The 25,544-nt window shown below is 54.1% G+C and overlaps 1 pseudogene; it reads right to left on the minus strand.

Moving 5' to 3' along the window:
* The window catches only part of LOC139273753 (zinc finger protein ZFP2-like), a 41,887-nt pseudogene that overhangs the window by 13,436 nt on the left and 2,907 nt on the right, over positions 1 to 25,544 (minus strand).

Here is a 25,544-nt window from a genome sequence, read left to right on the forward strand (position 1 = left end):
GAGTGTAATATCTCCAAGTTTGCAGATGACATTAAACTGGGTGGCGGTGTGAGCTGTGAGGAGGATGCTAAGAGGCTGCAGGGTGACTTGGACAGGTTAGGTGAGTGGGCAAATGCATGGCAGATGCAGTATAATGTGGATAAATGTGAGGTTATCCATTTTGGCGGCAAAAACACAAAGGCAGAATATTATCTGAATGGCGGCAGATTAGGAAAAGGGATGGTGCAACGAGACCTGGGTGTCATGGTTCATCAATCATTGAAAGTTGGCAAGCAGGTTCAGCAGGCGGTGAAGACGACAAATTGTATATTGGCTTCATAGCTAGGGGATTTGAGGACAGGAGCAGGGAGGTCTTACTGCAGTTGGAGAGGGCCTTGGTGAGGCCTCACCTGGAATATTGTGTTCAGTTTTGGTCTCCTAATCTGAGGAAGGACGTTCTTGCTATTGAGGGAGTGCAGCGAAGGTTCACCAGACTGATTCCCGGGATGGCTGGACTGACATATGAGGAGAGACTGGATCAACTGGGCCTTTATTCACTGGAGTTTAGAAGGATGAGAGGGGAACTCATAGAGACTTAAAAGATTCTGACGGGACTGGACAGGGTTTGATGCGGGAAGAATGTTCCCGACGCTGGGGAAGTCCAGAACCAGGGGACATAGTCTTAGGATAAGGGGTAGGTCATTTAGGACTGAGATTAGGATAAACGTCTTCACTCAGAGAGCTGTTAACCTGTAGAATTCCCTGCCACAGAGAGTTGTTGATACCAGTTCATTGGATATATTCAAGAGGGAGTTAGATATGGCCCTTACTGCTAAGGGGATCAAGGGGTATGGAGAGAAAGCAGGAAAGAGGTACTGAGGGAATGATCAGCCATGATCTTATTGAATGGTGGTGCAGGCTCGAAGGGTCGAATGGCCTATTCCTGCACCTATTTTTCTATGTTTCTAAATTATGGATAGTGTTAAATCCAAGGAAGAGGCATATAAATTGGCCAGAAAAAGGAGCAAACCTGAGGACTGGGAGAAATGTAGAATTTAGCAGAGGAGGGCAAATGGTTTAATTAGGAGGGGGAAATAGAGTATGAGAGGAAGCTTGCTGGAAACATAAAAACTGACTGCAAAAGCTTCTATAGATATGTAAAGAGGAAAAGACTAGTGAAGAAATGTAGCTCCCTTGCAGTCAGAATCAGGTGAATTTATAATGGGGAGCAAAGAAATGGCAGACCAATTGAACAAATACTTTGGTTCTGTCTTCACTAAGGAAGACACAAATAGCGTTCCGTAAATACTAGGGGCAAGAGAGTCTAGCGAGAAGGAGGAACTGAAGGAAATCCTTATTAGCCAGGAATTGTGTTAGGGAAATTGATGGGATTGAAGGCCGATGAATCCCCAGGGCCTGCATCCCAGAGTACTTAAGGAAGTGGCCCTAGAAATAGTGGTGCATTGGTGATCATTTTCCAACAGTCTATCGACTCTGGATCAGTTCCTATAGACTGGAGGGTAGCTAATGTAACACCACTTTTTAAAAAAGGAGGGAGAGAGAAAACGGGTAATTATAGACCGGTTAGCCTGACATCAGTAATGGGGAAAATGTTGGAATCAATTATTAAAGATGAAATAGCAGCGCATTTGGAAAGCAATGACAGGATCGGTCCAAGTCAGCATGGATTTATGAAAGGGAAATCATGCTTGACAAATCTTTGAGAATTTTTTGAGGATGCAACTAGTAGAGTGGACAAGGGAGAATCAGTGGATGTGGTGTATTTGGACTTTCAAAAGGCTTTTGACAAGGTTCCACACAAGAGATTGGTGTGCAAAATTAAAGCACATGGTATTGAGGGTAATGTATTGACGTGGATAGAGAACTGGTTGGCAGTCAGGAAGCAGAGAGTCAGAATGGCAGGCAGTGACTAGTGGGGTGCCGCAGGGCTCAGTGCTGCGACCCCAGCTATTTATAATTTACAGTAATGATTTAGACGAAGGAATTGAATGTAATATCTCCAAGTTTGCAGATGATACTAAGCTGGGTGGCTGTGAGGAGGATGCTAAGAGGCTGCAGGGTGACTTGGACAGGTTAGGTGAGTGGGCAAATGCATGGCAGATGCAGAATAATGTGGATAAATGTGAGGTTAACCACTTTGGTGGCAAAAACATGAAGGCAGAATATTATCTGAATGGCAGCAGATTAGGAAAAGGGGAGGTGCAACAAGACCTGGGTGTCATGGTACATCAGTCATTGAAAGTTGGCATGCAGATGCAGCAGGCGGTGAAGGCGGAAAATGGTATGTTGGCCTTCATAGCGAGAGGATTTGAGTATAGCAGCAGGGAGGTCTTACTGCAGTTGTACAGGGCCTTGGTGAGGCCTCACCTGGAATACTGTGTTCAGTTTTGGTCTCCTAATCTGAGGAAGGATGTTCTTGCTATTGAGGGAGTGCAGCAAAGGTTCACCAGACTGACTGCCGGGATGGCAGGACTGACATATGAGGAGAGACTGGATCAACTGGGTCTTTATTCATTGGAGTTTAAAAGGATGAGAGGGAATCTCATAGAAACATATAAAATTCTGACGGGACTGCACAGGTTAGATGCAGGAAGAATGTTCCAGGGTTGGGGGCGTCCAGAACCAGGGGTCACAGTCTAAGGATAAGGGGTAAGCCATTTAGGACTGAGATGAGGAGAAACTTCTTCACTCAGAGAGTTGTTAACCTGTGGAATTCTCTACCGCAGAGAGTTATTGATGCATGTTCGTTATATATATTCAAGAGGGAGATGGATATGGCCATTACCGCTAAAGGGATCAACGGGCATGGAGAGAAAGCAGGAAAGGGATACTGAGGTGAATGATCAGCCATGATCTTACTGAATGGTGGTGCAGGCTTGAAGAGCCGAATGGCCTACTCCTGCACCTATTTTCTATGTTTCCATGTTCCTATAAGAACAGAAGAACATAAGAATTGGAGCAGGAGTAGGCGATTCGGCCCCTCGAGCCTGCTCCGCCATTTAATAAGATCACGGCTGATCTTCTACCTCAACTACACTTTCCTGCACTGTATCCATATCCCTTGATTCCCTTAATATCCAATAATCTATTGATCTCTGTCTTGAATATACTCAAAGACTGAGCCTTCATAACCCTCTGGGGTAAAAAATTGCAAAGATTCAGCACCATCTGAGTGAAGAAGTTTCTCCTCAACTCAGTCCTAAATGGCCGACCCCTTATTCTGAGACTGTGACCCCTGGTTCTAGACTCCCCAGCCAGGGGAAACATCCTCCCTGCATCTACCCTGTCAAGCCCTGTAAGACTTTTATATGTTTCAATGAGATCACCTCTCATTCTTCTAAACTCTAGAGCATATAGGCCTTGTGTGCTCAATCTCTCCTTATTGGACAATCCCCCCCATCCCAGGAATCAGTCTGGTGAACCTTCGTTGCACTCCCTCTATTGCAAGTATATCCTTTCTTGGGTAAGGAGACCTAAACTGTACACAATACTGCAGATGCGGTCTCACCAGGGCCCTATATAATTGCAGTCAGGTGTTTTTACTTATACTCAAATCCTATTGAAATAAAGGCCACCATACCATTTGCTTTCTTAAATGCTTGCTGTACCTGCATGTTACCTTTCAGTGATTCATGTACAAGGACACCCAGGTCCCTCTGAACACCAACATTTTCCAACCACTCACCATTTAAAAAATACTCTGTTTTTCCAATTTTCCCACCAAAGTGGATAACTTCACATTCCTCCACATTATATTCCATTTGCCATGTTCTTACCCACTCACTTAGCCTGTCTATATCCCGTTGAAACCTCTTTGCATCCTCCTCACAACTTACATTTCCACCTAGCTTTGTATCATCAGCAAACTTGGATATATAACATTTGGTCCCCTCATCCAAATCATTGATTTGATTGTGAATAGCTGGGGCCCAAGCACCGATCCTTGCGGCACCCCACTAGTAACAGCCTGCCAACCCGAAAATGACCTGGTTATTTGTTTTCTGTCAGTTAAACAATCCTAAATCCATGCTAGTATATTACCCCCAATCCCATGAGCCCTAATTGTGTTTAATAACCTCTTGTGTGGCACCATATCGAATGCTTTCTGAAAATCCAAATACACCACATCCACTGGTTCCCACTTATCTATTCTATTAGTTACAACCTCAAAAAACTCTAACAGATTTGTCCCTTTCATAAATCCATGTTGACTCTGCCCAATCCTATTGTTATTTTCTAATTGTCCTGTTACCACGTCCTTAATAATAGATTCTAGCATGTTCTCTCCGACTGATGTCAGGCTAACTGGTCTGTAGTTCCCCATTTTCTCTCTCCCTCCTTTCTTAAATAGTGGGGTTACATTAGTTACCTTCCAATCTGCGGGAACCTTTGGAATTTTGGAAGATGACAGCCAATGCATCCACTATCGCAATGGCCACCTCTTTCAAAACCCTAGGATGTAGGCCATCAGGTCAAGATCAAAATCTCCAGAAGACGCCAAAAGAGGGACCATGGCCAACTGTGAAGAGGACTGTAAGTGACTTCAGTGTGAACACACAGGTTAGTAAATGGGGCAGGTAAATGGCAAATGAAATTTAATGCAGAGAAATGTGATGATAGATTTTGGGAGGAAATGTACATTAAATGGTAAAACTTTAAAAAGAGTAGAGGAGTAGAGAGATTTAGGGTTGTAAGATTCTAGCTAAGGTCTTGTCTTATTCATTAGCAGTGTCAGCAACTTTAATATCCGACTAAGAAATACAAGATGAGCAGATTCTCAGTCCACTGACGTACTTTATATTGATTCATCAATCAGAGTAAACAGGCAAGTCCCACGTGTCCACAGTAACTGACACGAGGTCAGCCCACTGGATGGAACCTCGGGCACCCTGAGCTTGATCTCCGGTGTCTCCAGTCCCGACTGCCCCCTTACATCAGTCTCCCCTCACTTTTATACCCTGCAGTGATCCACTTCTGGCACCGGACTCCTCTTTGTCTTCCCTGCTGGGTTTTGTCAGGAAGCGAGGAAAAGACAGCTGGAAATTCTCTAATCTGTGATTTACAAGGACACTTTCCCTGGTTCCCAGCAGTTACTTTTCTTCAGTAATTTTCTCATTATCCCTAAACTCCATTGCCTGCTGTAAATTACATTACTTCTGATTGTTTCACAGTTATAGGTATTGACATCACACATTATAATCTAATCTATTCTATTCCTCCCGCTGTTTTCAGCTTACTTTGTGGTTAATAATAGACAAAACCCTGTTTTTTCCCCAGATCTGATTACAGATTCTAACTGCTCGATTCAGTGAATGGAATGTCTTATGTGTTGCCATGGCGACCTGTCTGCAGTGAAGCGCCTGTTTGAGTTTCTAACTCAGACTAAACTTCTCTTTCCCATAATACACATTAATCAGCTATTTGATGTCAATGTATTTTAGCCATGCTATGTTAATATCTCTAAAACCTACAAGCGGTTCAGATATACAAATCTTTAAGATGAAATAGCGGTTAAAAAAGCACGTGATCCTAAGTTTTATAAATAGGGGTGTAGAGTACAAAAGGGCAGAGGTCACATTCAGGAAGGATAGAGAGAAAGGAAAAGGAGCTGGGGTAGCATTGCTGGTTAAAGAGGAAATTAACACAATAGTAAGGAAGGACATTAACTTGGATGATGTGGAATCTGTATGGGTAGAGCTGCGGAATACCAAAGGGCAGAAAACACTAGTGGGAGTTGTGTACAGACCACCAAACAGTAGTAGTGAGGTTGGGGATGGCATCAAGCAAGAAATTAGGTATGCGTGCCATAAAGGTACAGCAGTTATCATGGGCGACTTTAATTTACATATAGATTGGGCTAACCAAACTGGGAGCAATGCAGTGGAGGATTTCCTGGAGTGTATTCGGGATGGCTTTCTAGACCAATATGTTGAGGAACCAACTAGAGAGCTGGCCATCCTAGACTGGGTGTTGTGTAATGAGAGAGGACTAATTAGCAATCTTGTTGTGCGAGACCCCCTAGGGAAGAGGGACCATAATATGTAGAATTCTTTATTAAAATAGAGAGTGACAGTGTTAATTCAGAGATTAGGGTCCTGAACTTAAGGAAAGGTAACGTCGATGGTATGAGATGTGAATTGGCTAGAATAGACTGGCAAATAGTACTTAAAGGGTTGACGGTGGATAGTCAATGGCAGATATTTATAGATTACATAGATGAACTTCAACAATTGTACATTCCTGTCTGGAGTAAAAATAAAAAGGGGAAGGTAGCTCAACCATGGCTAAGAAGGGAAATTAGGGATAATGTTAAATCCAAGGGAGAGGCATATAAATTGGCCAGAAAAAGCAGCAAACCTGAGGACTGGGAGAAATTTAGAATTCAGCAAAGGAGGACAAAGGGTCTAATTAGCAGGGGAAAAATAAAGTATGAGAGGAAGCTTGCAGGGAACGTAAAAACTGACTGCAAAAGCTTCTATAGATATATGTAAAGAGAAAAAGATTAGCGAAGACAAACGTAGGTCCTTTGCAGTCAGAATCAGGTGAATTTATAATGGGGAACAAAGAAATGGCAGACCAATTGAACAAATACTTTAGATCTGTCTTAACATAGACATAGAAACATAGAAAATAGGTGCAGGAGTAGGCCATTCGGCCCTCCTAGCCTGCACCGCCATTCAATGAGTTCATGGCTGAACATTCAACTTCAGTACTCCATTCCTGCTTTCTCGCCATACCCCTTGATCCCCCTAGTAGTAAGGACCTCATCTAACTGCTTTTTGAATATATTTAGTGAATTGGCCTCAACAACTTTCTGTGGTAGAGAATTCCACAGGTTCACCACTCTCTGGGTGAAGAAGTTCCTCCGCATCTCGGTCCTAAATGGCTTACCCCTTATCCTTAGACTGTGACCTCTGGTTCTGGACTTCCCCAACATTGGGAACATTCTTCCTGCCTCTAACCTGTCTAACCCCGTCAGAATTTTAAATGTTTCTATGAGGTCCCCTCTCATTCTTCTGAACTCCAGTGAATACAAGCCCAGTTGATCCAGTCTTTCTTGATAGGTCAGTCCTGCCATCCCGGGAATCAGTCTGGTGAACCTTCGCTGCACTCCCTCAATAGCAAGAATGTCTTTCCTCAGGTTAGGAGACCAAAACTGTACACAATACTCCAGGTGTGGCCTCACCAATGCCCTGTACAACTGTAGCAACACCTCCCTGCCCCTGTACTCAAATCCCCTTGCTATGAAGGCCAACATACCATTTGCTTTCTTAACCGCCTGCTGCACCTGCATGCCAACCTTCAATGACTGATGTACCATGACACCCAGGTCTCTTTGCACCTCCCCTTTTCCTAATCTGTCACCATTCAGATAATAGTCTGTCTCTCTGTTTTTACCACCAAAGTGGATAACCTCACATTTATCCACATTATACTTCATCTGCCATGCATTTACCCACTCACCTAACCTATCCAAGTCGCTCTGCAGCCTCACAGCATCCTCCTCGCAGCTCACACTGCCACCCAACTTAGTGTCACCTGCAAATTTGGAGATACTACATTTAATCCCCTCATCTAAATCATTAATGTACAGTGTAAACAGCTGGGGCCCCAGCACAGAACCTTGCGGTACCCCACTAGTCACTGCCTGCCATTCTGAAAAGTACCCATTTACTCCTACTCTTTGCTTCCTGTCTGACAACCAGTTCTCAATCCATGTCAGCACACTACCCCCAATCCCATGTGCTCTAACTTTGCACATCAATCTCTTGTGTGGGACCTTGTCGAACGCCTTCTGAAAGTCCAAATATACCACATCAACTGGTTCTCCCTTGTCCACTTTACTGGAAACATCCTCAAAAAATTCCAGAAGATTTGTCAAGCATCACTAAAGAAGGTACAAATAATTTTCCGGAAATACTAGGGGTTCGAGGGTCCAGCAAAAAGGAGGAACTGAAGAAAATCCTTATTAGTCAGGAAACTGTGTTAGGGAAATTGATGGGATTGAAGGCTGATAAATCCCCAGCGCCTAATAGGCTGCATCCCAGAGTACTTAAGGAAGTGGCCCTGGAAATAGTGGATCCATTGGTGATCATTTTCCAACATTCTATTGACTCTGGATCAGTTCCTATGGACTGGAGGGTAGCTAATGTAACACCACTTTTTTAAAAAGTAGAGAGAGAGAAAATGTGGAATTATAGACCGGTTAGCCTGACATCAGTAGTGGGGAAACTGTTGGAATAAATGATTAAAGATGAAATAGCAGCGCATTTGAAAAGCAGTGACAGGATCGGTCCAAGTCAGCATGAAATCATGCTTGACAAAACTTCGAGAATTTTTTGAGGATGTAACTAGTAAAGTGGACAAGGAAGAACCAGTGGATGTGGTGTATTTGGACTTTCAAAAGGCTTTTGACAAGGTCCCACACAAGAGATTAGTGTGCAAAATTAAAGCACATGGTATTGGGGGTAATGTATTGACGTGGATTGAGAACTGGTTGGCAGACAGGAAGCAGAGAGTCAGAATAAACGGGTCCTTTTCAGAATGGCAGGCAGTGACCAGTGGGGTGCCGCAGGGTTCAGTGCTGGGACCCCAGCTATTTACAATATACATCAATGATTTAGATGAAGGAATTGAATGTAATATCTCCAAGTTTGCAGATGACACTAAGCTGAGTGGCGGTGTGAGCTGTGAGGAGGATGCTAAGAGGCTGCAGGGTGACTTGGACAGGTTAGGTGAGTGGGCAAATGCAGTATAATGTGGATAAATGTGAGGTTACCCACTTTGGGGGCAAAGACAGGAAGATAGAACATTATCTGAATGCTGACAGATTAGGAAAAGGGGAGTTGCAACGAGACCTGGGTGTCATGGTACATCATTCATTGAAGTTTGGCATGCAGGTACAGCAGGCGGTGAAGAAGGCAAATGGCATGTTGGCCTTCATAGCTAGAGGATTCAGTTTTGGTCTCCTAATCTGAGGAAGGATGGTCTTGCTATTAAGGGAGTACAGAAAATGTTCACCAGATTGATTCCCGGGATGGCAGGACTGACATATGAGGAGAGACTGGATCAACTGGGCTTGTATCCATTGGAGTTTAGAAGAATGAGAGGGGATCTCCTGGAAACGTATAAAATTCTGACGGGATGGGACAGGTTAGAGGCAGGAAGAATGTTCCCGTTGCTGGGGAGTTCCAGAACCAGGGGCAACAGTCTAAGAATAAGGGATAAGCCATTTAGGACCGAGATGAGAAGAAACTTCTTCAAATAGACGGGTCAAGTTTCGGCCTGAGTTGCTCCTATTTTTGTGGAGCAACTAGTTTAGAATGGAGTATCTTAGAAATTGCAATTCTCAGCATTCCGTTTGCTCCAGTTCTAGTCAGTTAGAACAGTTTCATTTCAGAACAGATCTTTTTTTTTCAAAAGCGCGCGTATCCGGCCACTTACGCCTGTTTTGCAAGTTTATGCAGCGAAAACTTACTCCAAACTAACTTAGAATGGAGTTAGTGTAGATTTTTGTATGCTCAGAAAATCCTTGCCTACACTTAGAAATCAGGCGTAAGGATGAGAGATGGGGGGGGCGGTGGGGGGGGGGGGGGAGTTTTTACAAACATGAAACACATCACTTTTACAAATAAAGAGCCATCATCAATAATAAATGATAAATAAATCAATAAATCAACCAATAAATCAATCTAAATAAATAAATAAATAAATAATTTTAAAAAATCAATAAATAAAAAATTAAGTTCCTACTAACCGACTGCAGCACCGGGAGCCCTCCCCCCCCCCCCCCCCCGCGTGTCTCTCTCTCTCTCTCTCTCTGTCTGTCAGTGTTCCTCTGTGTTTCTGACAGAGAGGGGTGGGGGGAGGAAGGGGGGAGGGATGGGGGAGAGGAGTGGGGGGGATGAGGGAGAGGAGAGGGAGGGATGGGGAGAGGAGAGGGAGGGATGGGGAGAGGAGAGGGAGGGATGGGGAGAGGAGAGAGAGGGATGAGGGAGAGGAGAGGGAGGGATGAGGAGAGGGAGGGATGGGGAGAGGGAGAGGGAGAGGAGAGGGAGGGAGGGGGGGAGAGGAGAGGGAGGGAGGGGGGAGAGGAGAGGGAGGGAGGGGGGGAGAGGAGAGGGAGGGAGGGGGGGAGAGGAGAGGGAGGGAGGGGGGAGAGGAGAGGGAGGGGGGAGAGGAGAGGGGGAGAGGGAGGGAGGGGGGAGGGGAGAGGGAGGGAGGGGGGAGAGGAGAGGGGAGAGGAGGTGGGAGAGGAGAGGGAGGGAGGTGGGAGAGGAGAGGGAGGGAGGTGGGAGAGGAGAGGGAGGGAGGGGGGAGAGGAGAGGGAGGGAGGGGGAGAGGAGAGGGAGGGAGGGGGGAGAGGAGAGGGAGGGAGAGGGAGGGGGGAGAGGAGAGGGAGGGAGGGGGGAGAGGAGAGGGAGGGAGGGGGGAGAGGAGAGGGAGGGAGGGGGGAGAGGAGAGGGGGGGAGAGGGAGGGGGGGGAGGGAGGGGGGGAGGGAGGGGGGGGAGGGAGGGGGGGGAGGAAAGGGTGGGAGGGGGAGAGGAGAGGGAGGGAGGGGGGAGAGGAGAGGGAGGGAGGGGGGAGAGGAGAGGAGGGAGGGGGGAGAGGAGAGGGAGGGAGGGGGGAGAGGAGAGGGAGGGAGGGGGGAGAGGAGAGGGAGGGAGGGGGGAGAGGAGAGGGGGAGAGGAGAGGGGGGGAGAGGAGAGGGAGGGGGGGAGGGAGGGGGGAGAGGAAAGGGTGGGAGGGGGAGAGGAGAGGGAGGAAGGGGGAGAGGAGAGGGAGGGAGGAGAGGGGAGGGGGAGAGGAGAGGGAGGGAGGGGAGGAGAGGGGGGAGGAGAGGGAGGGAGGGGGGGAGGAGAGGGAGGGAGGGGGGAGGAGAGGGAGGGAGGGGGGGAGGAGAGGGAGGGAGGGGGGGAGGAGAGGGAGGGAGGGGGGGAGGAGAGGGGGGGAGGAGAGGGAGGAGGGGGGAGGAGAGGGAGGGAGGGGGGGAGGAGAGGGAGGGAGGGGGGGAGGAGAGGGAGGGAGGGAGGGGGGAGGAGGGAGGGAGGGAGGGGGGAGAGGAGAGGAAGGGGATGAGAGGAGAGGGAGGGAGGAGGGAGGAGGGAGGGAGAGGAGAGGAGAGGAGAGGGAGGGAGGGAGGGAGGGGGAGAGGAGAGGGAGGGAGGAGGGGGAGAGGAGAGGGAGGGAGGGAGGGGGGAGAGGAGAGGGAGGGAGGGAGGGGGGAGAGGAGAGGGAGGGAGGGAGGGGGGAGAGGAGGGGAGGGAGGGAGGGGGGAGAGGGGAGGGAGGGAGGGAGGGAGGGAGGGGGGAGAGGAGAGGGAGGGAGGGAGGGGGGAAAAGGGGAGGGAGGGAGGGAGGGGGGAGAGGAGAGGGAGGGAGGGAGGGGGAGAGGAGAAGGAGGGAGGGAGGGAGGGAGGGGGGAGGGAGGGAGGGAGGGGGGAGAGGAGAGGGGGAGAGGGAGGGAGGGGGGGGGGAGAGGGAGGGAGGGGGGAGGGGAGAGGGAGGGAGGGGGGAGAGGAGGGGAAGGGAGGGAGGGAGGGAGGGGGGAGAGGAGAGGGGGGAGAGGGAGGGAGGGGGGGGGGAGAGGGAGGGAGGGGGGAGGGGAGAGGGAGGGAGGGGGGAGAGGAGAGGGAGGGAGGGGGGAGAGGGAGGGAGGGAGAGGGAGAGGGAGGGAGGGGGAGAGGAGAGGGAGAGGAGGTGGGAGAGGAGAGGGGAGGGAGGTGGGAGAGGAGAGGGAGGGAGGGGGGAGAGGAGAGGAGAGGGAGGGGAGGGGGAGAGGAGAGGGAGGGAGGGGGGAGAGGAGAGGGAGGGAGGGAGGAGAGGGGAGGGGGAGAGGAGAGGGAGGGAGGGGAGGAGAGGGGGGAGGAGAGGGAGGGAGGGGGGGAGGAGAGGGAGGGAGGGGGGGAGGAGAGGGAGGGAGGGGGGAGGAGAGGGAGGGAGGGGGGGAGGAGAGGGAGGAAGGGAGGGGGGAGGAGAGGGAGGGAGGGAGGGGGGGAGAGGAGAGGAAGGGGATGAGAGGAGAGGGAGGGAGGAGGGAGGGAGAGGAGAGGAGAGGGAGGGAGGGAGGGGGGAGAGGAGAGGGAGGGAGGGAGGGGGGAGAGGAGAGGGAGGAGGGAGGGGGGGAGAGGAGAGGGAGGGAGGGAGGGGGGAGAGGGGAGGGAGGGAGGGAGGGAGGGGGGAGAGGGAGAGGGAGGGAGGGAGGGGGGAGAGGGGAGGGAGGGAGGGAGGGGGGAGAGGGGAGGGAGGGAGGGAGGGGGGAGAGGGGAGGGAGGGAGGGAGGGGGGAGAGGGAGAGGGAGGGAGGGAGGGGGGAGAGGAGAAGGAGGGAGGGGAGGGAGGGGGGAGGGAGGGAGGGAGGGAGGGGGGAGAGGAGAGGGGGAGAGGGAGGGAGGGGGGGGGGAGAGGGATAGAGGGGGGAGGGGAGAGGGAGGGAGGGGGGAGAGGAGAAGGAGGGAGGGAGGGAGGGGGAAGGGAGGGAGGGAGGGGGGAGAGGAGAGGGGGAGGAGGGAGGGGGGAGGGGAGAGGGAGGGAGGGGGGAGAGGAGAGGGAGGGAGGGGGGAGAGGGAGGGAGGGGGAGAGGAGAGGGAGGGAGGGGGAGAGGAGAGGGGAGAGGAGGTGGGAGAGGAGAGGGAGGGAGGAGAGGGAGAGGAGAGGGAGGGAGGGGGGAGAGGAGAGGGAGGGAGGGGGGAGAGGAGAGGGAGGGAGGGGGGAGAGGAGAGGGAGGGAGGGGGAGAGGAGAGGGAGGGAGGGGGGAGAGGAGAGGGAGGGAGGGGGGAGAGGAGAGGGAGGGAGGGGGGAGAGGAGAGGGAGGGAGGGGGGAGAGGAGAGGGGGGAGAGGGAGGGGGGGGAGGGAGGGGGGAGAGGAGAGGGAGGGAGGGGGAGAGGAGAGGGAGGGAGGGAGGGGGAGAGGAGAGGGAGGGAGGGAGGGGGGAGAGGAGAGGGAGGGAGGGAGGGGGAGAGGAGAGGGAGGGAGGGGAGGGGGGAGAGGAGAGGGAGGGAGGGGGGAGGGGGGAGAGGAGAGGGAGGGAGGGGGGAGGGGGGAGAGGAGAGGGAGGGAGGGGGGAGAGGAGAGGGAGGGAGGGGGGAGAGGAGAGGGAGGGAGGGGGGAGAGGAGAGGGAGGGAGGGGGGAGAGGAGAGGGAGGGAGGGGGGAGAGGAGAGGGGGGGAGAGGGGAGGGAGGGAGGGGGGAGAGGAGAGGGAGGGAGGGGGGAGAGGAGAGGGGGGAGAGGAGAGGGGGGGAGAGGGAGGGGGGGGAGGGGGAGGGGGGGAGAGGGAGGGGGGGGAGGGAGGGGGGGGGAGGGAGGGGGGAGAGGAAAGGGTGGGAGGGGAGAGGAGAGGGAGGGAGGGGGAGAGGAGAGGGGAGAGGGAGAGGGAGGGAGGGGAGGAGAGGGGGGAGGAGAGGGAGGGAGGGAGGGGGGAGAGGAGAGGAAGGGGATGAGAGGAGAGGGAGGGAGGGAGAGGAGAGGGAGGGAGGGAGAGGAGAGGGAGGGAGGGAGGGGGGAGAGGAGAGGGAGGGAGGGAGGGGGGAGAGGAGAGGGAGGGAGGGAGGGGGAGAGGGGAGGGAGGGAGGGGGAGAGGAGAGGGAGGGAGGGAGGGGGGAGAGGAGAGGGAGGGAGGGAGGGGGGAGAGGAGAGGGAGGGAGGGAGGGGGGAGAGGAGAGGGAGGGAGGGGGAGAGGAGAGGGAGGGAGGGAGGGGGAGGAGAGGAGAGGGAGGGAGGGAGGGAGGGGAGAGGAGAGGGAGGGAGGGAGGGGGGAGAGGAGAGGGAGGGAGGGGAGGGGGGAGAGGAGAGGGAGGGAGGGAGGGGGGAGAGGAGAGGGAGGGAGGGAGGGGGGAGAGGAGAGGGAGGGAGGGAGGGGGGAGAGGAGAGGGAGGGAGGGAGGGGGGAGGAGAGGGAGGGAGGGAGGGGGGAGAGGGAGAGGGAGGGAGGGAGGGGGGAGAGGGAGGGAGGGAGGGGGGAGAGGAGAGGGAGGGAGGGAGGGGGGAGAGGAGAGGGAGGGAGGGAGGGGGAGAGGAGAGGGAGGGAGGGAGGGGGGAGAGGAGAGGGAGGGAGGGAGGGGGAGAGGAGAGGGAGGGAGGGAGGGGGAGAGGAGAGGGAGGGAGGGAGGGGGGAGAGGAGAGGGAGGGAGGGGGAGAGGAGAGGGAGGGAGGGGGGAGAGGAGAGGGAGGGAGGGGGAGAGGAGAGGGAGGGAGGGGGGAGAGGAGAGGGAGGGGAGGGGGGAGAGGAGAGGGAGGGAGGGGGGAGAGGAGAGGGAGGGAGGGGGGAGAGGAGAGGGAGGGAGGGGGGAGAGGAGAGGGAGGGAGGGGGAGAGGAGAGGGAGGAGGGGGGAGAGGAGAGGGAGGGAGGGGGGAGAGGAGAGGGAGGGAGGGGGGAGAGGAGAGGGAGGGAGGGGGGAGAGGAGAGGGAGGGAGGGGGGAGAGGAGAGGGAGGGAGGGGGGAGAGGAGAGGGAGGGAGGGGGGAGAGGAGGGGGGAGAGGAGAGGGAGGGAGCGGGGAGAGGAGAGGGAGGGAGGGGGAGAGGAGAGGGAGGGAGGTGGGAGAGGAGAGGGAGGGAGGTGGGAGAGGAGAGGGAGGGAGGTGGGGAGAGGAGAGGGAGGGAGGTGGGAGAGGAGAGGGAGGGAGAGGAGAGGGAGGGAGGTGGGAGAGGAGAGGGAGGGAGGTGGGAGAGGAGAGGGAGGGAGGTGGGAGAGGAGAGGGAGGGAGGTGGGAGAGGAGAGGGAGGGAGGTGGGAGAGGAGAGGGAGGGAGGTGGAGAGGAGAGGGAGGTGGGAGAGGAGAGGGAGGGAGGTGGGAGAGGAGAGGGAGGGAGGTGGGAGAGGAGAGGGAGGGAGGTGGGAGAGGAGAGGGAGGGAGGTGGGAGAGGAGAGGGAGGGAGGTGGGAGAGGAGAGGGAGGGAGGTGGGAGAGGAGAGGGAGGGAGGTGGGAGAGGAGAGGGAGGGAGGTGGGAGAGGAGAGGGAGGGAGGTGGGAGAGGAGAGGGAGGGAGGTGGGAGAGGAGAGGGAGGGAGGGGGGAGAGGGAGAGGGAGGGAGGGGGGAGAGGAGAGGGAGGGAGGGAGGAGAGGGAGGGGAGGGGGAGGAGAGGGAGGGAGGGGGGAGAGGAGAGGGAGGGAGGGGGGAGAGGAGAGGGAGGGAGGGGGGAGAGGAGAGGGAGGGAGGGGGGAGAGGAGAGGGAGGGAGGGGGGAGAGGAGAGGGAGGGAGGGGGGAGAGGGAGGGAGGGAGGAGAGGGAGGGAGGGGGGAGAGGGAGGGAGGGGAGGGGGGGAGAGGAGAGGGAGGGAGGGGGGAGAGGAGAGGGAGGGAGGGGGGAGAGGAGAGGGAGGGAGGGGGGAGAGGAGAGGGTGGGAGGGGGGAGAGGAGAGGGAGGGAGGGGGGAGAGGAGAGGGAGGGAGTGGGAGAGGAGAGGGAGGGAGGGGGGAGAGGAGAGGGAGGGAGGGGGGAGAGGGAGAGGGAGGGAGGGGGAGAGGAGAGGGAGGGAGGGGGGAGAGGAGAGGGAGGGAGGGGGGAGAGGAGAGGGAGGGAGGGGGGAGAGGAGAGGGAGGGAGGGGGGAGAGGAGAGGGAGGGAGGGGGGAGAGGAGAGGGAGGGAGGGGGGAGAGGGAGGGAGGGGGGAGAGGAGAGGGAGGGAGGGAGGGGGGAGAGGAGAGGGAGGGAGGTGGGAGAGGGAGGGAGGTGGGAGAGGGAAAGAGGTGGGAGAGGAGAGGGAGGGAGGTGGGAGAGGAGAGGAGGGAGGGAGGTGGGAGAGGAGAGGGAGGGAGGGAGGTGGGAGAGGAGAGGGAGGGAGGGAGGTGGGAGAGGAGAGGGAGGGAGGTGGGAGAGGAGGGGGAGGAGGGGGAGGAGGTGGGAGAGGAGAGGGAGGGGAGGTGGAGAGGAGAGGGAGGGAGGTGGGAGAGGAGAGGGAGGGAGGTGGGAGAGGAGAGGGAGGGAGGTGGGAGGAGGGAGAGGGAGGGAGGTGGGAGAGGAGAGGGAGGGAGGTGGGAGAGGAGAGGGAGGGAGGTGGAGAGGAGAGGGAGGGAGGTGGGAGAGGAGAGGGAGGGAGGTGGGAGAGGAGAGGGAGGGAGGGGGGAGAGGAGAGGGGGGAGAGGAGAGGGGAGAGGGGGGAGGGGAGGGAGGGAGGGAGGGGGGAGGGGAGGGAGGGAGGGAGGGGGAGGGAGGGAGGGAGGGGGGAGAGGGAGGGAGGGGGGAGGGAGGGAGGGGGAGAGGGAGGGGGGAGGGGGAGGGGAGAGGGGGAGAGGAGAGGGGGGGAGAGGAGAGGGGGGGAGAGGAGAGGGAGGGAGGGAGGGAGGGGGAGAGGAGAGGGAGGGAGGGGGAGAGGAGAGGGAGGGAGGGGGAGAGGAGAGGGAGGGAGGAGGAGCGGAGAGGGAGGGAGGGAGAGGAGAGGAAGAGGAGGGGGAGAGGAGAGGGAGGGAGAGGAGAGGGAGGGAGGGGGGAGAGGAGAGGGAGGGAGGAGGAGCGGAGAGGGAGGGAGGGGGAGAGGAGTGGGAGGAGGGAGGGAGGGAGGGAGAGGAGAGGAAGAGGATGGGGGAGAGGAGAGGGAGGGAGGGGGAGAGGAGAGGGAGGGAGGGAGGGAGGGGAGAGGAGAGGGAGGGAGGGGGAGAGGAGAGGGAGGGAGGGGGAGAGGAGGAGGGAGGGAGGGGGGGAGAGGAGAGGGAGGGAGGGAGGGAGGGAGGGGGCGAGGAGAGGGAGGGATGGAGGGGGAGGAGGAGAGGGAGGGGAGGAGGAGAGGGAGGGGGAGAAGAGAGGGAGGGAGGGGGAGAGGAGAGGGAGGGAGGGAGGGGGAGAGGAGAGGGAGGGAGGGAGGGGGAGAGGAGATGGAGGGAGGGGGAGAGGAGAGGGAGGGAGGGAGGGAGGGGGAGAGGAGAGGGAGGGGGAGAGGAGAGGGAGGGAGGAGGAGAGGAGAGGGAGGGAGGTGGAGAGGAGTGGGAGGGAGGGAGAGGAGTGGGAGGGAGGGAGGGAGAGGAAGAGGAGGGGAGAGGAGAGGGAGGGAGGGGGAGAGGAGAGGGAGGGAGGGGGAGAGGAGAGGGAGGGAGGGGGAGAGGAGAGGGAGGGAGGGGGAGAGGAGAGGGAGGGAGGGGGAGAGGGGAGGGAGGGAGGGAGGGGGAGGGGAGGGAGGAGGAGAGGGAGGGAGGGAGGGGGAGAGGGAGGGAGGGGAGAGGAGAGGGAAAGAGGGGGAGAGGAGAGGAGAGGGGAAAGAGGGGGAGAGGAGAGGGAGAGGGAAAGAGGGGGAGAGGAGAGGGAGGGAGGGGGAGAGGAGAGGGAGGGAGGGGGAGAGGAGAGGGAGGGAGGGGGAGAGGTGAGGGAGGGGGAGAGGAGAGGGAGAGGAGAGGGTAGGAGAGGGAGGGAGGGGGGAGGAAGGGGGGGGGAGAGGGAGGGGAGAGGGAGGGGGGGGAGGAGAGGGGGGAGGAGAGGGGGGGAGGAGAGGGGGGGGAGGAGAGGGGGGGAGGAGAGGGAGGGAGGGAGAGGGAGAGGAGAGGGAGGGAGGCGGAGAGGAGAGGGTGGGTGGGGGGAGAGGAGAGGGGGGAGGGAGGGGGGAGAGAAGAGGGGGAGGGAGGGGGAGAGAAGAGGGGGGGAGGGAGGGGGAGAGAAGAGGGGGGAGGGAGGGGGAGAGAAGAGGGGGGAGGGAGGGGAGAGAAGAGGGGGGAGGGAGGGGGAGAGGAGAGGGGGGAGGGAGGGGGAGAGGAGAGGGGGGAGAGAGGGGAGAGGAGAGGGGGGAGGGAGGGGAAGGGGAGGGAGGGGAAGAGGAGAGGAGGAGAGGGGGGAGGGAGGGGAAGAGGGGAGGGAGGGGAGGGGAGGGGAGAGGGAGGGAGGGAGGGGAGGGGGAGGGGAGGGGGAGGGGGAGGGAGGGAGGTGGAGAGGGAGGGGGGGAGAGGTGCAGAGAGGAGGGGCGGGGGAGGAGCGGCGGGGGTGGGGGAGGAGAGGCGGGGGGGGGGCGGGGGAGGCTGAACGGGCCCGGCCGACGAAAGGAAGTCGGGCCGAAGACTTCAGGCGGGGCGCGCCCCGAGCAAGATGCCGGGCGGGCGGACCCCACCAAGGACATGCAGGGCGGGGGAGCAGAGCGGGAGCTGAACGGGGGCTGCCTGGAGCTACTGCACATGCACGCACACTCTAGCGCACATGTGCAGCGATCCCAGCAGTGTGTGCAGCGCCGGGACCTGGCTCCGCCCCCCCACAGCTTGTGCTCCGCTGCGCAAAGTGCCTGGAACGTTCCAGCAGTGGGGAGAATACCGAGGTAAGTTTTAGGCGCGGTTTTAAGCATGGAAATCAGGCGCGGCCCGAAACCTGATCCCAGAGAGTGGTTAACCTGTGGAATTCTCTACCGCAGAGAGTTGTTGATGCCAGTTCGTTAGATATATTCAAAAGGGAGATAGATATGGCCCTTACGGCCAAAGGGATCAAGGGGTATAGAGTGAAAGCAGGAAAGGGGTACTGAGGTTAAATGATCAGCCATGATCTTATTGAATGGTAGTGCAGGCTCGAGGGGCCAAATGGCCTACTCCTGCACCTAATTTCTATGTTTCTATGTAAACCTGTACAAATCATTGGTTAGGATGCAGTTCGAATATTGTGTCAGGTCTTGGGGATCTTACACCAGGAAGGATGTCGAGGCCATGGAGAGGGTGCAGAGAGATTCACTGAGATGATACCAGGGACAAGAGCCTTTAGTTATCAGGGGAGATTGGAGAAACTGGGTCTCTTTTCATTAGAACAAAGGGTAATTGGAGATCTGAAGGAAGTGGTCAGAATTTGATCAGGTAAATGAGGATAAACTATTTCCACCAGTCGGCGAGTCAGTAACTCGAGGGCATCAAATTCAAATCATCACCAAAAGGCTTAGACCCAGGGAAGAACTATCGAGCACACTGGACAACAATGTTCGGGACACTCACTGTCCCTCTGGATCTGTGTCCGGAGGAGGAACTGATGGGTTTCTCTTATCTTTTAGTTACAGTTAAATTATATTCTCATGGAGGTGATGGATGTCAGTGCTGGGGAACGGGGTATTCTGAGCACCAAGTGTCTGTCTGAAGCACTCTTCAATCAGGTACAGCACGGATTAGATACAGAGTAAAGCTCCCTCTATAGTGTCCCATCAAACACTCCCAGGGCAGGTACAGCACGGGTTAGATACAGAGTAAAGCTCACGCTACACTGTCCCATCAAACACTCTCAGGGAAGTGTTGATGGAGCTATATTCTGTATGTAAATTAGACTGTCCCTGCCCCAGGAATCCCAGAGGGTGACATGAGATGCTCTGACTGATAAAAAGTTTAAGATAAGCTATGATCCTATTGAATGGCGTAGCAGGCTCGAGGGGTGGTATGGCCTCCTCCTGCTCCTAATTCTTCTGTTCTTATAAAATGTCCTGTTGCCCGGCACTAACCTCCATCACCTCAATGAGCACAAAGAGTCACCTAAAGAAGTTACTGGTGAATCTGCTTCCACCACCCTTTCAGGCAGTGCGTTCCAGGTCATAACATCTCACTGCTTAATTTGTCCCCTCATGTAGCATTTGGTTCATTGGCCAAACACCTTAAATCTGTCCCTCTGGTTACCGACCCTTCTGACACTGAAAATGGTTCCTCCTTATTAAGAGGGTTGGTGGGCTGGAGGAGGTTACAGAGATAGGGAGGGGTGAGGCCTTGGAGGGATTTGAACAAGAGGATGAGAATTTTAAAAGCTGAAGCCACCAGCCGTCTCCCCCAGTGCAGACTGTGACTCACTAACAGGAAGGATGTTACTTTAACGATGACAGATGTACAATGAGAGGAAATCAATCTCTGTCCCTTTAACTAACAGTGACATGTAGAGAGGGAATTGAATGATCTTCAAACACTTGGTCCACATGGCAATGAAGTGTCTGAAACTTATAATAGGAACTCCAGGAAAACAAAATACTGACAAATGTTAAACTGTTTGGTTGACAAAATAAATCTTGATTTAACTTTTTAAAAATGAATTGTTTAACAGGGGTTCTCACTGACTCACCTGACAGGCCGACTCAGGATCCACCCCTCAAGCACCGCGATTGGTTGCAGAACACGCTGCTCCCTGGGCCCTCCGGCCTCTGACCTCTCTTCCTGTTGGTTCCCAGGGCAATCAATCACCACTCGCTGACATTACGCTGCTAGATGAATTAGTAATCTCGTTGTGCAAGGCCCCTTGGGGAAGAGTGACCATAATATGGTGGAATTCTACATTAGGATGGAGAATGAAACAGTTAATTCAGAGACCATGGTCCAGAACTGAAAGAAGGGTAACTTTGAAGGTATGAGGCGTGAATTGGCTAGGATAGATTGGCGAATGATACTTAAGGGGTTGACAGTGGATGGACAATGGCAGAAATTTAGAGACCGCATGGATGAACTACAACAATTGTACATCCCTGTCTGGAGTAAAAATAAAAAAGGGAAGATGGCTCAACCGTGGCTATCAAGGGAAATCAGGGATAGTATTAAAGCCAAGGAAGTGGCATACAAATTGGCCAGAAATAGCAGCGAACCCGGGGACTGGGAGAAATTTAGAACTCAGCAGAGGAGGACAAAGGGTTTGATTAGGGCAGGGAAAATAGAGTACGAGAGGAAGCTTGCAAGGAACATTAAGACGGACTGCAAAAGCTTCTACAGATATGTAAAGAGAAAAAGGTTAGTAAAGACAAACATAGGTCCCCTGCAGTCAGAATCAGGGGAAGTTATAATGGGGAACAAAGAAATGGCAGACCAATTGAACAAGTACTTTGGTTTGGTATTCACTAAAGAGGACACAAACAACTTTCCGGATATAAAAGGGGTCAGAGGGTCTAGTAAGGAGGAACTGAGGGAAATCTTTATTAGTCGGGAAATTGTGTTGGGGAAATTGATGGGATTGAAGGCCGATAAATCCCCAGGGCCTGATGGACTGCATCCCAGAGTACTTAAGGAGGTGGCCTTGGAAATAGCGGATGCATTGACAGTCATTTTCCAACATTTCATTGACTCTGGATCAGTTCCTATGGAGTGGAGGGTAGCCAATATAACCCCACTTTTTTTAAAAAGGAGGGAGAGAGAGAACAGGGAATTATAGACCGGTCAGCCTGACATCGGTAGTGGGTAAAATGATGGAATCAATTATTCAGGATGTCATAGCAGCGCATTTGGAAAGAGGTGACATGATAGGTCCAAGTCAGCACGGAATTGTGAAAGGGAAATCATGCTTGACAAATCTGCTGGAATTTTTTGAGGATGTTTCCAGTAGAGTGGTCAAGGGAGAACCAATTGATGTGTATTTGGACTTTCAGACGGCTTTCGACAAGGTCCCACACAAGAGATTAATGTGCAAAGTTAAAGCACATGGGATTGGGGGTAATGTGCTGATGTGGATTGAGAACTGGTTGGCAGACAGGAAGCAAAGAGTATGAGTAAATGGGTCCTTTTCAGAATGGCAGGCACTGACTAGTGGGGTACCGCAAGGTTCAGTGCTGGGACCCCAGCTACTTACAATATACATCAATGATTTAGACGAAGGAATGGAGTGTAATATCTCCAAGTTTGCAGATGACACTAAACTAGGTGGCAGTGTGAGCTGTGAGGAGGATGCTAAGAGGCTGCAGGGTAACCTGGACAGGTTAGGTGAGTGGGCAAATGCATGGCAGATGCAGTATAATGTAGATAAATGTGAGGTTATCCACTTTGGTGGCAAAAACAGGAAGGCAGAATATTATCTGAATGGTGACAGATTAGGAAAAGGGGAGGTGCAATGAGACCTAGGTGTCATAGTACATCAGTCATTGAATGTTGGCATGCAGGTACAGCAGGCGGTTAAGAAAGCAAATGGCATGTTGGCCTTCATAGCGAGAGGATTTGAGTATAGGAGCAGGAGGTCTTACTGCAGTTGTACAGGATGTTGGTGAGGCCACACCTTGAATATTGTGTCCAGTTTTGGTCTCCTAATCTGAGGAAGGACATTCTTGCTATTGAGGGAGTGCAGCGAAGGTTCACCACACTGATTCCTGGGATGACAGGGCTGACATATGAAGAAAGGTTGGGTCGACTAGGTTTATATTCACTGGAATTTAGAAGAATGAGATGGGATCTCACAGAAACATATACAATTCTGACGGGATTGGACAGGTTAGATGCAGGAAGAATGTTCCCGATGTTGGAGATGCACAGAACCAGAGGTCACAGTCTAAGGATAAGGGGTAAGCCATTTAGGACCGAGATGAGAAGAAACTTCTTCACTCAGAGAATTGCGAACCTGTGGAATTCTCTACCACAGAAAATTGTTGAGGCCAGTTCGTTCGATATAGTCTAAAGGGAGTTAGATGTGGCCCTTACGTCTAAAGGGATCAAGGGGTATGGAGAGAAAGCAGGAATGGGGTACTGAAGTTGCATGATCAGCCATGATTATATTGAATGGTGGTGCAGGCTCAAAGGGCCGAATGGCCTACTCCTGCATCTATTTTCTATGTAATTAGTCAAAGGTTTAGAGGGGATTTGAGGAGTGAGTCTGAAAGGGTGATAGAGGCAGAAACCCTCATAGCATTTAAATGTACCTGGATATGCACTTGAGGGGCCTAGATAGAGTGGATAGGAAGGACTCATTTCCCTTAGCACAGGGGTCAATAACTGGGGAGCATAGCTTTAAAGTAATTGGTAGAAGGTTTAAAGGTGTATAAAATTATGAAGGGCCTAGATAGAGTGGATCGGGAGGACCTATTTCCCTTCGAAGAGCGGTCAGCTTTGGCTTATTGGGTAGCACACTTGCATCTGAGTCAGAAGGTTGTGGGTTCAAGTCCCACTCCAGGGACTTGAGCACATAAATCTAGACTGACACTCCAGTGCAGTGCTGAGGGAGTGCTGCACTGTCGGAGGTGCCGTCTTTCAGATGAGACGTTAAACTGAGGTCCTGTCTGCTCTTTCAAGTGGACGTAAAAGATCCCATTGCACTACTTGAATAGTTATCCCCAATGTCCTGGCAAATATTTATCCCTCAATCAACATAACAAAAACAGATTATCTGGTCATTATCACATTGCTGTTTGTGGGAGCTTGCTGTGTGCAAACTGGCTGCCGCGTTTCCCACATTACAACAGTGACTAAACTCCAAAAGTACTTAATTCTCTGTAAAGGGCTTTGAGACATCTGGTGAAAGGTGCTATATAAATGTAAGTCTTTGTTTCTTTTGAAGTGCTGTAACCTACAAGGCTAGTGACCAAGAGCTGGAAATTCTTCTTCTTCGGCAGCCTCCCGGAGTCGAGGAAGACTTGCCCCACACCAATACGAGTTCTAAGGTGACTAATGAGTCCTATGTGGGATCTCCAGTCTCTGTCACAGGTGGGGCAGGTGTTGGTTGAAGGGACGGGTGGGTGGGGTGCTTAGTTTGTCGCACGCTCCTTCCACTGTTTGTATTTGGCTTCCATGTGCTCATGACAAAGGGTTAGGCTTAGGCCTTCTCGAATGCTTCTCCTCCACTTTGCGTGTCCTTGGGCCTGAGATTCTCAAGAGTCGGTGGGGATGTTACATTTTTTCAAGGAGGCTTTGAGGGTGTCCTTGAATCACTTTCTTTTTCTTCCTGGGACTCACTTGCCGTAGAGTGCTTGATTCGGGAGTTTTGTATCGGTTATGCGGACAATGTGGCCCATCCATCGGTGCTGATCAAGCAATGGTCAATGCCTCGATGTTCGGGACATTGGCCTGAGAGAGAACACTGACGATGGTGCGCCTATCCTGCCAATGGATTTGCAGTATTTTGCAGAGGCAGCGTTGGTGGTACTTCTCCAGTGCCTTGAGGTGTCTACTGTACTTAGTCCATGACTCTGAAGCATATAGGAGGGCGGGTATCACTACTGCTCTGTAGACCATGAGCTTGGTGCCAAGTTTGAGATCCTGTTGTTCGAACACTCTTTACGTCAGGCGACCGAAGGCTGCACTGGCACAATGAAGGTGGTGTAGGACTTCACCATTGATGTCTGGCCTTGCTGACAGTAGACTCCCGAGGTATCGAAAGTGGTCCAAATTGTCCAAGGTCTTGTCGTGGATCGTGATAATCTCGGGGGAGCAGTGGTTTGTGGCGGGGGCAGGTTGGTAGAAGACCTTTGTCTTATGGATGTTTAATGTAAGGCCCAGACTCTCATAGATGCAGAGAGGATGTTTCCACTCGTGGGGGAATCCAGAACGAGGGGCTTTAGTTTCAGAATAAGGGGTCGCCCATTTAGAACTGAGATGAGAGGAAATTTCTTCTCTCAGTGAGTCGTAAATCTGTGGAATTCTCTGCCCCAGAGAGCTGTGGAGGCTGGGTCATTGAGCGTGTCGGGAGGAGGCCAACAACGCGAGACCTGAGCGGGCGGGGGAGTACAAAGGGCAGCAGCAGCTTGGAGCAGCGGCCGATCGGGAGGAGGCCAGCATCGCGAGACCTGAGCGGGCGGGGGAGTACAAAGGGCGGCGGCAGCTTGGAGCAGCGGCCGATCGGGAGGAGGCCAGCATCGCGAGACCTGAGCGGGCGGGGGAGTACAAAGGGCAGCGGCAGTTTGGAGCAGCGGCCGATCGGGAGGAGGCCAGCATCGCGAGACCTGAGCGGGCGGGGGAGTACAAAGGGCAGCGGCAGCTTGGAGCAGCGGCCGATCGGGAGGAGGCCAGCATCGCGAGACCTGAGCGGGCGGGGGAGCTGCAGCAGGGACAGAAAGTAAAAAAAATCTAAATCGAAGTGTGATGTCACAGCCAAGCAAGTAAGTGATTGGCTGGTGGATTGGAGAGTATTTTTTCTTTTCTTTAAGGAACCTTTCGCATTGTTGTAGGTTAGGAACTGCGATTAAATATATGTGATCTTTATTATCTAAGGACAACCAGTTAATTAAATTGGCTGTTTGCTGAGTAGTGGCTGGGTGTGTGGTTTAGAGTTTAGTTCTACTTGATAGTTGTGAGTGTAACTAGAGGGATGGCAGGGCAGCTCAGTCCCGTGGATTGCACATCTTGTGGCATGTGGGAAATCCTGGATGCTTCACACAGCCGGGACGATCACGTGTGCAGGTGGTTTCTCCAGCTGCACCAACTCGAGCTCTGTTTTGGAGCTTGAGCGGCAGCTGGAATCACCTTGGTGCATCCGCGTGATTGAGAGCAACGTGGATAGCACATTTCAGGAGATGGTCACCCCGCAGCTTAAGAGTGTGCAGGCAGACAGGGAGTGGGTGACCCCTGGACAGAAGAGGAAGACTAGGCAGGCAGGGCAGGAATCCCCTGAGGAGTCCATCTCGCTCTCCAACCGGTATTCTGTTCTGAGTACCGGTGAGGGCGATGGTGGCTCTGGGGAGTGCAGCCAGAGATAAATCCACGGCACCACAGGTGGTTCAACTGCACGGGGGGGGTGGGGGGAGGAAGAAGAATGAAAGAGCTATAGTGGTAGGGGATTCGGTAGTCAAGGGAGCAGACAGGCGTTTCTGTGGCTGCAAATGTGACTCCAGGATGGTATGTTGCCTCCCTGGTGCCAGGGTCAAGGATGTCTTTGAGCGGCTGCAGGGCATTCTGGGGGGAGAGGGTGAAGAGCCAGAGGTTGTGGTCATACCAGTACCAATGACA

The sequence above is a fragment of the Pristiophorus japonicus genome, chromosome 9 (genome assembly GCF_044704955.1).
Source record: "Pristiophorus japonicus isolate sPriJap1 chromosome 9, sPriJap1.hap1, whole genome shotgun sequence".
Lineage (NCBI taxonomy): Eukaryota > Metazoa > Chordata > Chondrichthyes > Pristiophoridae > Pristiophorus > Pristiophorus japonicus.